Source organism: Neopelma chrysocephalum, unplaced genomic scaffold, assembly GCF_003984885.1.
Source record: "Neopelma chrysocephalum unplaced genomic scaffold, ASM398488v2 Primary Assembly neopelma1_149, whole genome shotgun sequence".
NCBI lineage: Eukaryota > Metazoa > Chordata > Aves > Passeriformes > Pipridae > Neopelma > Neopelma chrysocephalum.
The window spans coordinates 867,339-881,411 of record NW_020897811.1 but is presented as its reverse complement, the minus strand read 5'-3'; positions in this window follow the sequence as shown (position 1 = coordinate 881,411).

Below are 14,073 nucleotides of genomic sequence, written 5' to 3'. Positions count from 1 at the left end.
CATTGGTGATGTTAGGACTGTGCTAAAATGTTATAAGAATGGGGGGTCACACTGCTGACACCTACACGAGCAAGGTACAGAGCTTGGAGCAGATTAGTAGTTCCTTCAGACTGTTTCCAGCCTGGGTCTCTGGACTGAAGTCTATTCATGGCTGGAACCCTTCAGGTACAGTTTTGAATGGTTGTTCCAGGTTAGCTTCCTCCAAAAATAACCCTGTTGTGTGTGCTGTGAGACCATATGAAGCAAAGGGCAGTAAGAAGAGACAATGAGGACATTACCTTCAATTCAGAGCAGAAATGAAGGCAGTAAAATAAGTCAGTAGAAGTATTAATTTAGGAATCCATCTCAATGAGATCAAGTCCATCTTTTCTTTCCTGAACCTGAATTTCTGATATAAATAATTTTCAATGCTAAATGTGAAGGAGATACCACGCTTGGGCAGAGATAGATTTCTTCAGAACTAAAAAAGAAATAAATATAAAAGGATGCTATTTTTAGGAACAGACTGTGCGTTTCATTCCTCAGTTCAAAGGAATACTTAAAATGAGAAGTTGAGTTCCCATTCAAAGCCACCCTCTTTGATGCAGGATAAAGGCCAGTCCTTCCATCCTTCAAACAACTGCAAGATTTTCTTCTTCTGAGTTACAGTCTTCTCCTCCCAGCCACCCACAAACACCAGCCTCCCCCAGATTCATGGAGATTATGGCTCTGTAAAGTGACCCAAGTTGAAACTAAGGAGGAAAACAGGTGCCAGGTGGCCAGTGCAGACTGCTACAGAACTGCTTGGATCTTTGGAACTGTTCCTCACCTCTAAATTTGCCAGCTCTCAGTGCAGTCAGAGGAAGGAAAGTACAGGCAGTTGTACAGATGTGGGAAACCCTGCAGATGAGATCAAAATCTAACTGCATGCTAAGTGTACAGATATTATTAATGTGTGTTACATTTAATTAATCAGAAAATTAGCGAGCCCTAGTTGAACACTGATTCCTTTCTGGTAGATAATTACATGCTGCTTCTCAGTTTGAAACAGTGCCAGATATATTTTTTACCCATCACTTGTGGTACTTCATCCAATTTTAATCCACTTGAGAGTGCTTAACTGCACATCCACTGCAGTTCTAGGAGCGAGAATTGTGTGAGTGCTGTGCAAAATGTTCTACCTTAGGTGTAAGACATGGACAACTTAGTATCTTTCTCTGTTAATTTATATTATTATTTTTTTTAATCATTTAAAGATTGCCCAGACAGGTAGAGGGTTAGAATGATCTTGGGTTTTGGATTTCTCAGAACCTTTAGCCTCTCCACCCTTCTATAAAGCTCCTCTCTGTAAAATATCATGTTTTTAATCAGCTCACTTTACGTCTCATGAGCTCATTCAGCCTTTTCCAAAACTACTTGTTTTAAAAACCTTCAGTGTTTATATCTTGGTGTCAGTGAAGTGGAGATCCCTGAGTGATACTCCACATACCCATTTTTGGGACAATTTTTCACTTGTTCTCTGGCAGCAGTGATCTTAGCCCAGGAGTATGTTGTGCTCACAAGAAAACAAAGTCCTTGCCATGAATTTACAACTAAGTGGAGTTTTTTTGTTGTTTTTTGTTTTTGTGGGGTTTTTTGTTCTTTGGTTATTTGGTATTTGGTTATTGGAATTGCTAAGAAAGAAAGTAAGGCTGCTTTTCCTTTTCCCTATAGGAAACTGGAGGTATAAGTATATGGTTCAGTGCTGGGCAGAAGAAACTGAGCCAGCTCTGAATGAAAACATGTATTGGGACTAACAGGCAATGTCACCTTGGAGCTGAAATTGTGTTTATTAAGGAACACCAGAGGGTAAGAGACTGAGGCAGAGGCCCAAACTATCTCGAGAAAGCAGTCCTCTAATGCTAGTTCCATTTTGCACTGGAGCACAAGCAGTGGGCTTCTTTAATATAATAAATATATATTTTTCCTAGCTATGGTGACTAGAAAGAACCTGTGGCATAACAGAATCAGTTTGTGGTCTTACTTCCCTGGTTTTTCCCTTGGTAATGTGAAAAATGGCATATAGTGGTTGGGCTGCTCTGTGGTTTTTGCATGGACTTTTCATCTGAAAAGGAGAATTATTCTCCAAAATAATTATGCAGCCCCAAACTGATCCCTGCCCTTTGATGAGTCTATTGGTGGACACATTTTCCTCATGGCCCCAGCATGACAGAGAGCAGGCTTCATCTGATAACCTTCCAAACACCTCACCCTGAAAACACTCCTGCTGCTCTTTAGCATCACTGATAATGTCATTGATATTCCACTTGCTTCTAGACTGGTAGTGGGTGTTTATGGTGTTCATAGGCAGGAAAGCTGAAAACGTGGGAGCCACCCCCTGTCAGGGTGCAGGTCCATCTCAGGAAAACCTTGAGAAGAGATTCTAACTGTGTCCACAGTTGGGCATGGCTGACATCAGGCAGCACTTCTGATCTTGAAAATGTGTTGCCTGAAGGGCAGGAAACACTGTGAGGTCTGTGTTACCTTCAGCCCTTTGGAGATCTTATGTGTTAAATATTTGCCAGACTCTTGGCACAGATACTTCATGAACACACACTCAGAACTGCTGAAAGAGCTGCATTGCCCCCGGGTCCTGCTCCTGTTCTAAGACATAAATTATTAACTTCCCCTTTGTCCTCATATATTCTTTCATTTACTTTCATGACACAACTTAGGTGATCACCACCAACCTTTTCTATCTTCACCCATCCCTCTTGATGGTTGGGTCATTAAATTTCCATTGTCTACCTGACACAAATAAATAAAACATCTCTTCAAAAGAGGTTTTCCTGCAGGGCTCCTGCTGTGCTCAATGGTTTATGACTGAGACATTGGCATGGGAAGCACAAGTTCACACCTGGTTGTTATGGAAAGTGAGGAGAATCACCTCAGGATCACTTCACTTACCCCCATACAACCAAGTTCTGCCTCCTGAAGATGTTCTGGGCTATGGGAAACATCCTCATGGGTCTGTCTGATTTGTCACAAATCCTGTGGGAGACCTTTCCGTTAGGACAATTGGGAGTGAGCTCGACTGTGCTTGGCAAGCTCAAATGGATAGAGACAAGTACATAAAGCAACAAAATTGAGTTGCTGGTCTCTCTTTTTGCCCAGTGTTCTACCTGCACAGTGCTGTAAATAACACATTTTGCAGTTTGAGTCGGATGGGAAGTTCTTGGCAATGTTACCCCAAACTGAATTTTACTGCCTTACAGGTGAGAAGTTATGGAATGGCTGCTTCTGCCACAGGAAAAGAGGGAAAGGAAGAATGTCAGTGTAGTTCAGTTTGGATGTGAGCCAGGTAGTGCACAGGCAGGAATGCTGAAAAATCTGTGACATCTGATACAGAAACCTGAGTGACAGATAAAGGGAAGAAAAGCTTGGAAACAAATACTCCATAAGAGGAGAAAAACAACAAGATTGAAGATTCTATGAGTGTTCTTGTTAATGAACTTTAACACTGCTCAAGACTGAAAATCAGGGAAGGTCAAGCTTTATTTTCTTTGCCTTTTTTTTTTCTAAGACAAACTTCTCAAGTTATGCACTTCCCCAGAGACAGAGGAATATGGCTTTTGTGGCACTGGACTTTGGATAGCTTAGTAGTTTAGGCTAATTCCACATGTGTCTTTAGACACCAAAATATTTTTATAAGCATCAAAATATTTTTATAGGCCTGTTGATCATTATCTCAAGGTGCTACTGTGGTCACAAAGTGACCGGACAAATACGGTATCTATTTACTCCACAGATCTCTTAACCTAAGGGACAAAGGCTGGACTTTGGCAGACACAATTAATAGAGCTCAGTGTCTTCACAGCTGTGGGAGTCCAGTTGGACAAAGGGAAAAAGTGCTGAGATTTGGGGAAATTTGTGAATCTGTCAGTGAGAACTGGGACTTTTGAACCTGGGGCTGGTCCTGATCTTCTGCCCCTCTTGAGACCTTTCTCAAAGCTGAGGTGTTTAAGTGTCAATCCCATCCTGCTGCTGGCAACATGAAGATTATTCAAGGGCATGTCTTAAACCTCTCTGCTGTTAGTTCTGTGTTGAAAACAACTGGGAGACTAGTGGTGAGTAAAGTCTCTTTGTATGAAGTACTTTATGTCCTGTACTTATTTAAGATACCCTTTTGTCTGCTCAAGTGTGTATGACGAGTGGAATTCATTCAGGATGTTGCTGAGGCAAATGGAATGTTAGGGGAAGACAGAGAAACATCACATGGAACTGAAATAGGTTTGCTCTGACCATCCTTGATAGAATTTGTAGTTTAGCTACAGGACAAATCACAGCCAGTCTTCATGGATGTTTGAATGATGCTACTACATCAAAAATTGCAAGAGGCCAGGGGGAGGAAACAAGCCTGCAAACATGTCAGTGTCTTTTTCTGTTTCAAGATAAAACTCACCCAAACATCTCAGATGCCAAAATTTGAATAGTTTTATGTTTCATAATATAAAACCTAACAAGGGAAAAGACAAGGGTGATATCATAGTAACACCCTGTGTCCTCTCTTAGCTGCCAACTCAACGTGCTTGTTAACTGTGTCTTACCTGAAAAATATGAATTCGTGCTAAGGGTGATATGCTATCTGGAAATAAAATCCACAAGCAGGGCTGGAAGTTTGGTAGAATATGTTTTTTACTGTAAATACAACATATATCTGTGTGTGTGTGTGTGAGAGAGAGAGAGAGAGAGCAAGAGAGAGCAATGATCTTGGAATACAGGGACACTGTTCAGCAGAAGGAACCATTCCTCTGAAACCTTCTTCTGTGTCCTGTGACAAAGGAGTGTATTTGGGCATGGTCACTTCACAATGATGTTCCCAAAGAGGCAGAACCTCGTCTGCACCAGGAGCAGCCCAATGTTTGCAGGAGACACGGGCAGCCTTGTTAATCGTGACTCTGCTGAATAACCTCGTGGCCTTATCCTCATCACCCCATGTCATTCCTTTACCCTGGCTTGTGCTTCATCCCCTGGCCCTTTGTTCTGTCTGTAATTAGCATGTCAGCCTTGCAGGGCACTGACCACATTCCCTTATCTCTGTGGAGGCTTTTGTGACCTTAACATAGATGAATGGAAGACAATGACCTCTCTCATATCATTGCTTTGGATGATTTTGGCCGTAGCCCCTTTCTCATCCAGAGTACATTTAATCATGTAATACATAGACTTCCATCTGGTTTGCATATCCTGAATAAGCTGCTGAAATGGAATGGTTTTATACTCAGCTGCATTCCATGCAAGGGTTTTGCAAACTTAGGTAGACTGATTAAGTGGATCTATCCCCTCTCCCTACCTTCATTATGGTGAGAGCCAGTGGAATTTGCTGTGGATGAAACCAATGAACTTCAACACTGGCTTCCTTCTGCTAAAGAAAAATAGAGCACAGCAGAGAGGTGTGGGAGGTGGAGGTTTTATTCCTGGTCTGATCTCCTGGGTGACCTTGAGGAAGTTGCCTCACTGCAGTAACTCTCATCCTATGCTTTTTGTATCCTGGCTGTTGAGACTGGAAGTGCTTTTCGGGGGAAGAATTGTTTCTGCATGCTTATGAAGTGGCTCACCAGCCTTGATCCTGGTTGGGATCCTAAGGCTCTTTTGTAACATTCCTAAAATAAGATTTACTGACAGGAGAAATGGCTTCTACTGACAAGAGAAATAAGTTCTAATATAGATGTGGAAGTGAAGGGGCAAGCAGAAGAACAGCAAAGCTGCGAGACGTGTTGGTTACTTTGATAAAACTTATACAAGTTTCACAGCCTCTGCACAAGCAATTCAGCTGATAATTAGACATTGCACCCAAAAAAAAACCCCTTAGCAACAAATACACACACACAAAATCCCAAACCAAAACACCTGCATTTTTCGGTAAACTGCTTTCTTTTCTTGAAATATTTTCTTTTTGTTCTGTTCTGGTGAAATAAATGTACTGGCCAGTGCCACTAAAAAGCTATACATATACTGGTAAACATAATTTATTATATATGTATCTCACAGCAGCTATAATTGGGATACAGGAGGTTAAAACTATGTTATTTTATCAGATTTCTCAGGGTAACTTAGGGAAGTTACTTAGGGATTCTCATTATGGGGAGATTATACTTTTAATCCTTTTCGTGCAATGGTCTGAAACAAATGTCTTAACAGAAAAAAATTTCTCAGTGCCCATCAGATGTGGAGATAATTTTGATAGAAGTCAGTTCTTTGGACTAACTTCTCTTTGGAGAGTTGTACATCTCCAAACAGAGCTTGGATCTTGCAAAAAATTAGTAGGAATCTGCACTCTTAAAAGGATCTGCACCACTTGCAAGTCTAGGGCCTCAGGGAAGAGCTGGTAGCCAAATCTGCTTAAATAGAGTTGGAGATACCACTGCCTAACAGGCATGCAGCCAGAAAACATCTGTATTTTCAACTGAGCATCTAAAGCCAGTTGCCTGCTTTTTCAGAAACATCCCCTAATCCTATTTATGACCCCGTGATTGACAGGCATCTGCATTCCAGACGAAGTACAGAAGAGTTCTCAATTACAGGAAATATGTAGAAAGTTGCAGCAGGTTATTTGCTCATTAGACTTCCCCCTCAGTGGCTGTGGGAGTGCATGGCATGTTGGTAAACCCTCCTGCTGCTGATCATTTGTCTGTCATAATGTGATCAGCCATTCATTCTTAATGAAAAGCTAATGCCTCGGGAGAATCCGAAGGTTGGAGTTCAGCTTGGCTGCTTATGAAGATAAAAGGGGGAGAGCTAATTCTGAACGGATGTCATTTGTGTTTCCATGTGGCTGTGCCTGCTTTTATCTTTTTTTAAAACCTGTCCTTCTTGGTGTTTAAGGATTTTTAGTGTCACTGATTTGCCTGATACAGGGAAGTGGGAGTTTCTGGTCTCTCTTGATGTCTTTTTTTGGGGAGAGGGAAATTGGCTTCCAAAGGATCAGCTGATGCTGACACCAGGACTCTGTTCTCAGCAGTCATTTAGCCATGTCCAGGTCTAACATGGTGCTTCTCAACTGTACATCATTGTATTCCCACTGCACAGGTCGGGAACTGACGTATGGGGTGAACTGTGACTGGGTAAAGTTCATCCATGTTGTCACTGCTGTGTTAGAAATTTAGTCCCCCGTTTATCCATTTGGTGCTCTCACTACTGCTGCTTTCCCCTGTTGAAGGCATGAGCTAGAACGAGTAATTTGGGGTGTTTCCACTACAATTTCTAGTGGGGAAAAAACAGTAACCTGTGCTGGTTTATTTCCATAGTTGTTACAAAGTGCCATTGGCTCGTGTGTGGTGATCCCTTGGATGTGAATGGGATATACGACATAAAAAAATGAGATAGGACTTTTCTATGACTGCAGAGCTCTTCAGACAAAAATGACAGAGTCTGTGCAGCTTAAGTTTCTTCCCTAGGATGAAAGGGTGAGACACTGAAGGAATGAACTGAAGAACTGATTGCATGTAAACAGGGCTGAGCACATACTTTGTAAGACACTGAGGTAGAAATCCTTTTAACCATTCCCAGCAGAGTTGGTTAGAAATATGGTCTCCAAGGCACTTTTCTTCCTGGCCATGACTCCACTGGTGTTTTTTTCTGGCAGCAGTGCTGACTTCAGCAAGTCCTCTCAGGTGCTGGTTGAGCAGTTTCACGGCTCCCTGGACTGCAGCACTGAGCAAGGCTGTTCAAAAATGTCTTTTAAACATAACTGGGCTCCCCTGCCTACCTCCTTTGGCAGGCCCAGAGCCATATGTCAGTGGCCCAGAAGGAGGGATCTGCTTGACTTGGCACTCCCAGAAAGGAAACACTCCCAGAGCCAGGCCAGCACCATTTCTGGAGTGCCAGTCTGTCCTCAGGGACTGAAGGAGGCATTCCCTGCTTGCCCCAATGCGCTGTGTGGCCAGGACTCCAAGAGGATTCATCATTGTCTCCTCCAGGTGACCAGAGGTTCCTGTTCAGCCTTTTGCCTTTACTTTTTCTACACAACATCAGATCACACGAGAGACAGATTTTGCCATTCCCAGTGATGTGACTACTGTTATATTTAAAATGTGCTGATCTGGAGCTTCAGTGTGGACAGATCTGCCTGCAATATCAGACAACACTCTGCTCTGATTGTTTGATGCTGCAGCATAGATACAGAACATTTCTGATCCCCAATGAGTAGACAAATACAGGAGCCTTGGGTAGTTCATGTATGGAAGCACTGGATAGTTCCCAAGGACAACCTGCACTTTCAAAATGCAGAGAAATTGGGTGTGCATTGACAACTAGGATAAATTACAGATCCTCCATGTCCAGGCAAGGTTCACAGTTCAATGCTGTTTTAGTTCAAGTTATTTGCCCATCTTGAAACCTCACATGTCAAGTGTCTGAGTTAATTCCAGGAAACCATGTGCCCATTTCAGACATGAAAGACTGAAGGGAGGCACAGCTGAAATGAGCTGTGAGTGCATGAGTAAATATAAGCATCCTTTTCTCTCCCCCTCTCCCAACACCCACTGCTCTGAAAGACACTGGGCACCTTGACAAAATTTAACTCAAACAATCTTTTCTAACTGGTCAGCATGTCCTTAAGTAAACCTTAAAACCACTGCAGAGTTAGGCAAGAGAGGAAATAGAAAATCCTGACATCTCCTACACACGCAATGCCTGGAGCAACACATGGAGATGAATTAGAAAGAAATGAAAACATCTTGAACTTATCCTTGGAAGTGTTTGCCACAACTGGACGTTGGCATGTGAGAAGGGGAGGTTGTCAGCATCACAGGCCACTGTAGATGAAACTATTACTTTGTGGCCTAATCTAGGAGTCTTTAACCTTAGCAAATACTCTTTTGTTAGTGCAATTGCCTTTTTAATAGAAGTCTCACGATGCAATTCCATAATCCCTGAACTATTCAGCAAATTCAGGTGCAGATCACCAAAGAAACTCTGTATTGGAAACTCTCAAAAAGCTTGTCTTGAAAAGCAGAATAGGTGCAGGAGAAGAACGGGAATTCAGCTACATTTTGCTGCTGAGAAGCTGCTATAGTGTGTTTAGCACCTGGGGCATTCTATCACAGTAAAGTCATATAAAAAAAAAATCATTAAACTCTCTGCTTCAGGAGATGTTCCCCACCTGTATCCCTCAGGATTGCACCTAAAACACCCTACTACTTTGGGTTATCAGGCAAAAATCTTCAAAATTACTTGGACATAGGACTCAAAGGGATACTATGGAAGTTTGCCAGTGATGCTAAATTGGGAGGAGCTATTGATTCCCTCGAAGGCAGAGAGTCACTGTAGACAGATCCAGACACATTTGAGGGATGGCATTTTGTCCCCACTGCCAAATGTGCAAAGAAGTTGCCTCTTCCCTCCCTGCTCTCTCCCCCTCCCCTCCACTCCCACTCCCTCCTTTCCCATCCCCTCTCCTCTCTTTTTTCACTCTTGGAAGCTCTTTGCCCTGGAAATTTCCATCTGGAAGGCTGCAATTAAGTCACCCTGGAGCCTTCCCTTTTCCAGGCTGAACAATCTGCCTTTCCTTGAAGGAGAGGTGTTACATCCCTCCAACCATAAATCTGAGTTCTCTAAACCAAAAACCCACCAATCCTGTCCAGACTAGTAGCCCATACTGAGTGTTGGCTCAGTGGATACTGAGGGAGATGAAAAAACAAAAGCCCAACCAGTAGTCATGCCAATGGAATAAAGAAAATTCCTTTGAAATACACTTTAGGAGTAACATTTTTCATTTTTATACAAATTAATCTGGCATCCTTACACAGATCATGCAGATCAAGGTGTGTCTCATCTTGCAAGGATTATCAATGTTCTCACTGGCTGTGTATTCACAAGGTCCATGAAGCAGAGAGAAGTACCATGCACTCTAAGATGGATTTGGCCATATGGATGTCCTATATGTTTACAACCTGTCTGGATGTTCCTGTGATGCCTTTCCTAGCTGAGAATAAATAACCCATGAAGCTGTATCCAGCTCATCTGAGATGTGGAATTGCTAAGGTTGTCTCTTACTGTGCCTGGGGTTGTACTTTCAGGTTTGCTGCCTACTGATGGATAATTTGACCTTGGTAAATTAGCTGTGCCCTTGTACAGTTCTGTAGGGACACACACATGGAATACAAGTGCTTCTCAGTGGTGAACTAAAGCAGCTCAACGTGGCATTAAACCTAAGTCAGATTAAATAACTCCTCATCTCTTGACCTGAACGTATCAGTGCTTCAGATAACTATATATAGGCGGTGGAAAAAATTCATTGCCTACAACTAACATTGTTTACAAAATTCTCTAAATAGGGCAATTTTCCATTGCCAAATATAGACTCTTTAATGAAGCAGGAGAGCCAAAAGCCCTGCAGAACTGCCTTTATCATCTCTGAAGCTTGGCCATCAGAGGACAGGAACTGTCACAGCAATCCTTTGTACTCTCCCTTGGCTTGCATCTTCACCCTCACCTCAACAAAGCCAAGGAGAGTCTTTCCATTGGCTTCCAAGTTACCTGGAATTGGCCTGACCATCCAAATGTGCGCACTCAGTTTTTTCTTTTCAGGCCAAAATATTTGTTTTGACTTCCAAAAGGCAGAGCATCCAGGCTATTAAGCAGAACTCTGATTAAAAGCCTTTACAGAGTCCCTTCACCTAAAGAGTGGAGCATATATAGATGCTTAGGACCTCTGTTATTTTTGGAATGGTTTTGGCAATTCTGTGCTTGATAAGAAGGAGCCAAACACTCACTCCCTGTGCTGAGCAAATAAATCTGACCACAATGATGTTACAGGGGAGCCATTCCAATTACACTGTAATATCTACCAAAGCAGGGCTTGGAAACAGAGGTATCCGAAAGCAATTGTTAAGTATGATTATTGTCATGATTGTTTTATAAGTCCCCTGGGGAATGGGGAAAAGGAATCAAACTGAAGTGCTGAAAGTTGGAATATACAAAGTGGGAACACATCTTCTGTTCTCTTAACTCTGCACATGCTGAGAAGGCAGAAACCTGGTCTTCTGAGGTGTGGTGAGGGGGGATACTCCTTATATCCTGAGTTAGCTCCCTGCCCTGACAAGGAAACCACAGTCTCTTCCCCATGAAGTGCCAGACATATCTAAATTTAAATAAATAAATAAATTTCAGGTTAATTCCTAGCCCCCTTACAATAAACAGCAATCTTCCATGGATTTCCATCTTTAATAAGAGCATAAATCATTATGTCTCATATTTGAAAAAAATTCCATACCATAGAGATGGGCAATGCTAAGATAAAAGAGAGTAATAAAATAGAGGTAAAATGCTAACTTTAAAAATAGAACTAATTTTACACATCTCCATTTCAAACAATAATACATCTGAAAATAAGGAAATTAATAATTATTGTCCAAATTTTATGAAAAGACTCCTTCTACTCATTATGGGGCTGTAGGAATAAATTATGTATTTAATTTTGGAGAGAGACTATTTACAATGGCCTGGAGTGACAGGACAGAGTGGAACAGCTTCAAACTAACAGAGAGAATGTTTGGGTAATATATTAGGAAGAAATTCTTCCCTGTGAGGGTGGGGAGGCCCTGGCACAGGTTGCCCAGAGAAGCTGTGGCTGCCCCTGGATCCCTGGAAGTGTTGAAGGCCAGGTTGGATGGGGCTCTGAGCAACCTGGGATAGTGGAAGGTGTCCCTGCCCATGGCAGGGGGTTGGAATTGGATGATTTTTAAGGTCCCTTCCAACCCAAATCATTCTCTAGTTCTATGATTCTCTGATGATTCTATGAATTTTATGGATCAACATGAGTAGCACTTTTACAGAAGTTCCATTTCAATTAGCAAATGAGGGATCCAACCCTACCAAACCTCTAGGTATGATTTCAAACCTGTGAACAGTGTGGCCACACACTGATTTTGCACTGTGTGAAGTCAAGCCTGTGTGTAAGTCTTTTTATAAGCGCAGCCATAGGATCTTGGTTCAAATGACTCTTCTTTTATCCACTTATTTTCTTGAAATTATACCTCAGATGTGACTTAAACAGAATACATGACCCTGACCCCAAGTCTTTTAGGTAATAATGAAGATATTCTAGCAGTTGTTGTTGCTATTGCAGGTGCTTTTCATCATTTATTTAAAACAGAGATAAAATGTTTGAGTCACTCTGAAACAGGGATATTTTGTCAACTAAGACCTGACAGCAGGGAAGCCAGTGCCAAATTGGCAACCAGTGTCCATGCTTCAGCTGGACTTGAGTTTTCCTAATTGCCTGTATTGCTGCTAGCTGACAAACAAGGACATAAGCAGCAGTGTATAAGCTGCATGCCATTCATTAATTTCCTCTCATGAGCCAGTGTGTCCCCAGAGATTTTCCTCTTCTATCAGATCATTGCCCTGTAAGGAATGAATTTAAAACGCAGCTATCCGGGAACTTTGATGTATACTCTTGAAGAAAAACCCTTTCTTGTGGAATGCTAGAGACTGATATTTTTTTGTCCCTCGGCCTCTTCCCTCCTCCCATCAAACATCAGAAAACAAGTGGGCCAAGTCCTTGTAGGCAACTGCTGTTTCTCCACTAGGTGCTTTCTCCCAGGAACGCAGGCACGAGAAAATGTGTGCAGCAGCAGATCTCTGCTCTGCTTTCATAGATGTGGGGGTCTGAGGTCAGCCCTGCAGATCTAAGAGCGGGGATTTTCCCTTTGGTCTTTGCATCTTGGCTGAGTTCTTGCTAAACCACTTGGCCTGTCTGTAGGCACCTAATCCATGACGTCCTGCCGCGCAACAGGCAGCCTGGAGCTGCTTCTCCACAGAGCTTTGAATCACTGAGTTGGTCAGAACAAGTGGCTAAGTCAGAGTGGACGCTGCCTTATCTAACTGATTGCATTTGGAATGGCTTCATGCTTCACAGTGCTTTACAGATGCTTTTTTGGAGCGTTTAAGCAAAAGACAGCTACCAGAGGATAAAGCTGTTTCTGAAGACATTTGGCTCTCACAGCGAATTCGTTTGCCAAAGAAAACTCTGTGTTCCAATTCTGTGAGAACCACTGGAAACATTTCTCCTGCTGTTGTCTGCTCCACTTTGTTTTCTCAAGCAAGTGCCTATTGTCTTCACTAGAAAGGAAACATCTTCCTTAGACTCTCTTTTTCCCTCCATCAGGGCTGCTTCTTTTGATTCCTCGTTTTTCCTCTTGCAAATATTACACGTTTCTGCTGCCAACTACTTTATCTCCTTCCTTATCATGTTGCTTTTCGGCCAACAGTCTTCATAGAACCCTTTTTTTAGCTTTGGAAATAAGGAATGAAGAGGCAATTTCACATAATCTAAAATAGCCACCAGACCATTGTATGCTAAACAGCACTTTCCTTTTGTACAGGGCCTTGTTGGACACATCCCTTGGCTGCAGGAACTTGCACACCAGCCATCAGTATGTGTGTGTGGTATAAGCATCTAATGTGGCATATGATAGCATTTGATACATCAAAAGATGAAATTTTAAGCTCCAATACATTAAAAAAAGTATATGCTGACTTAACCAAATTCTTATGTTTACACATATTCAAGGGAGCACAAATCCAGGTTTTAAACAATTAAACCAAACTTTACAGCAAGCCATATAAAGTGACCTATTCCATCAAAGCATAGTTGCATCACAAAATTATCTTATTCTGCCTCCATGTCTAGGGACACACACACTGTGAGCTGCTTCATGTTAAAGCAATGAAGCGAAGTATTTTAAAACTTTTTGCCTCTCCAGCTAATAAATCTTTTGGTACCTAATTTTTTAGGAGTATGTCTGTGGAAAGGCCAGTCTGGCTCAGAAAGCAAAAGGTTTCAAACTCTCTGAAGTTCCTTAGCCCTGTTTATCTGCTACCTCACCCAGAGATATTTAATAGAATCATTGGAACATTTCCTGTTTGATTTTCTTATCCCTGTATGTTAAATTCTTCCCACCTCTTAATACCTTAGAAGGAACATTTGTTTTAATGGCAGGGTATAAAGTAGTCCCCTTAAGTGAATTTCTATTATTAAGAGGTCTTGAGATGATAAACTAAACCCCACTAATTGATTACAGGATGCATAAATGTTTAACCTATTAGTAA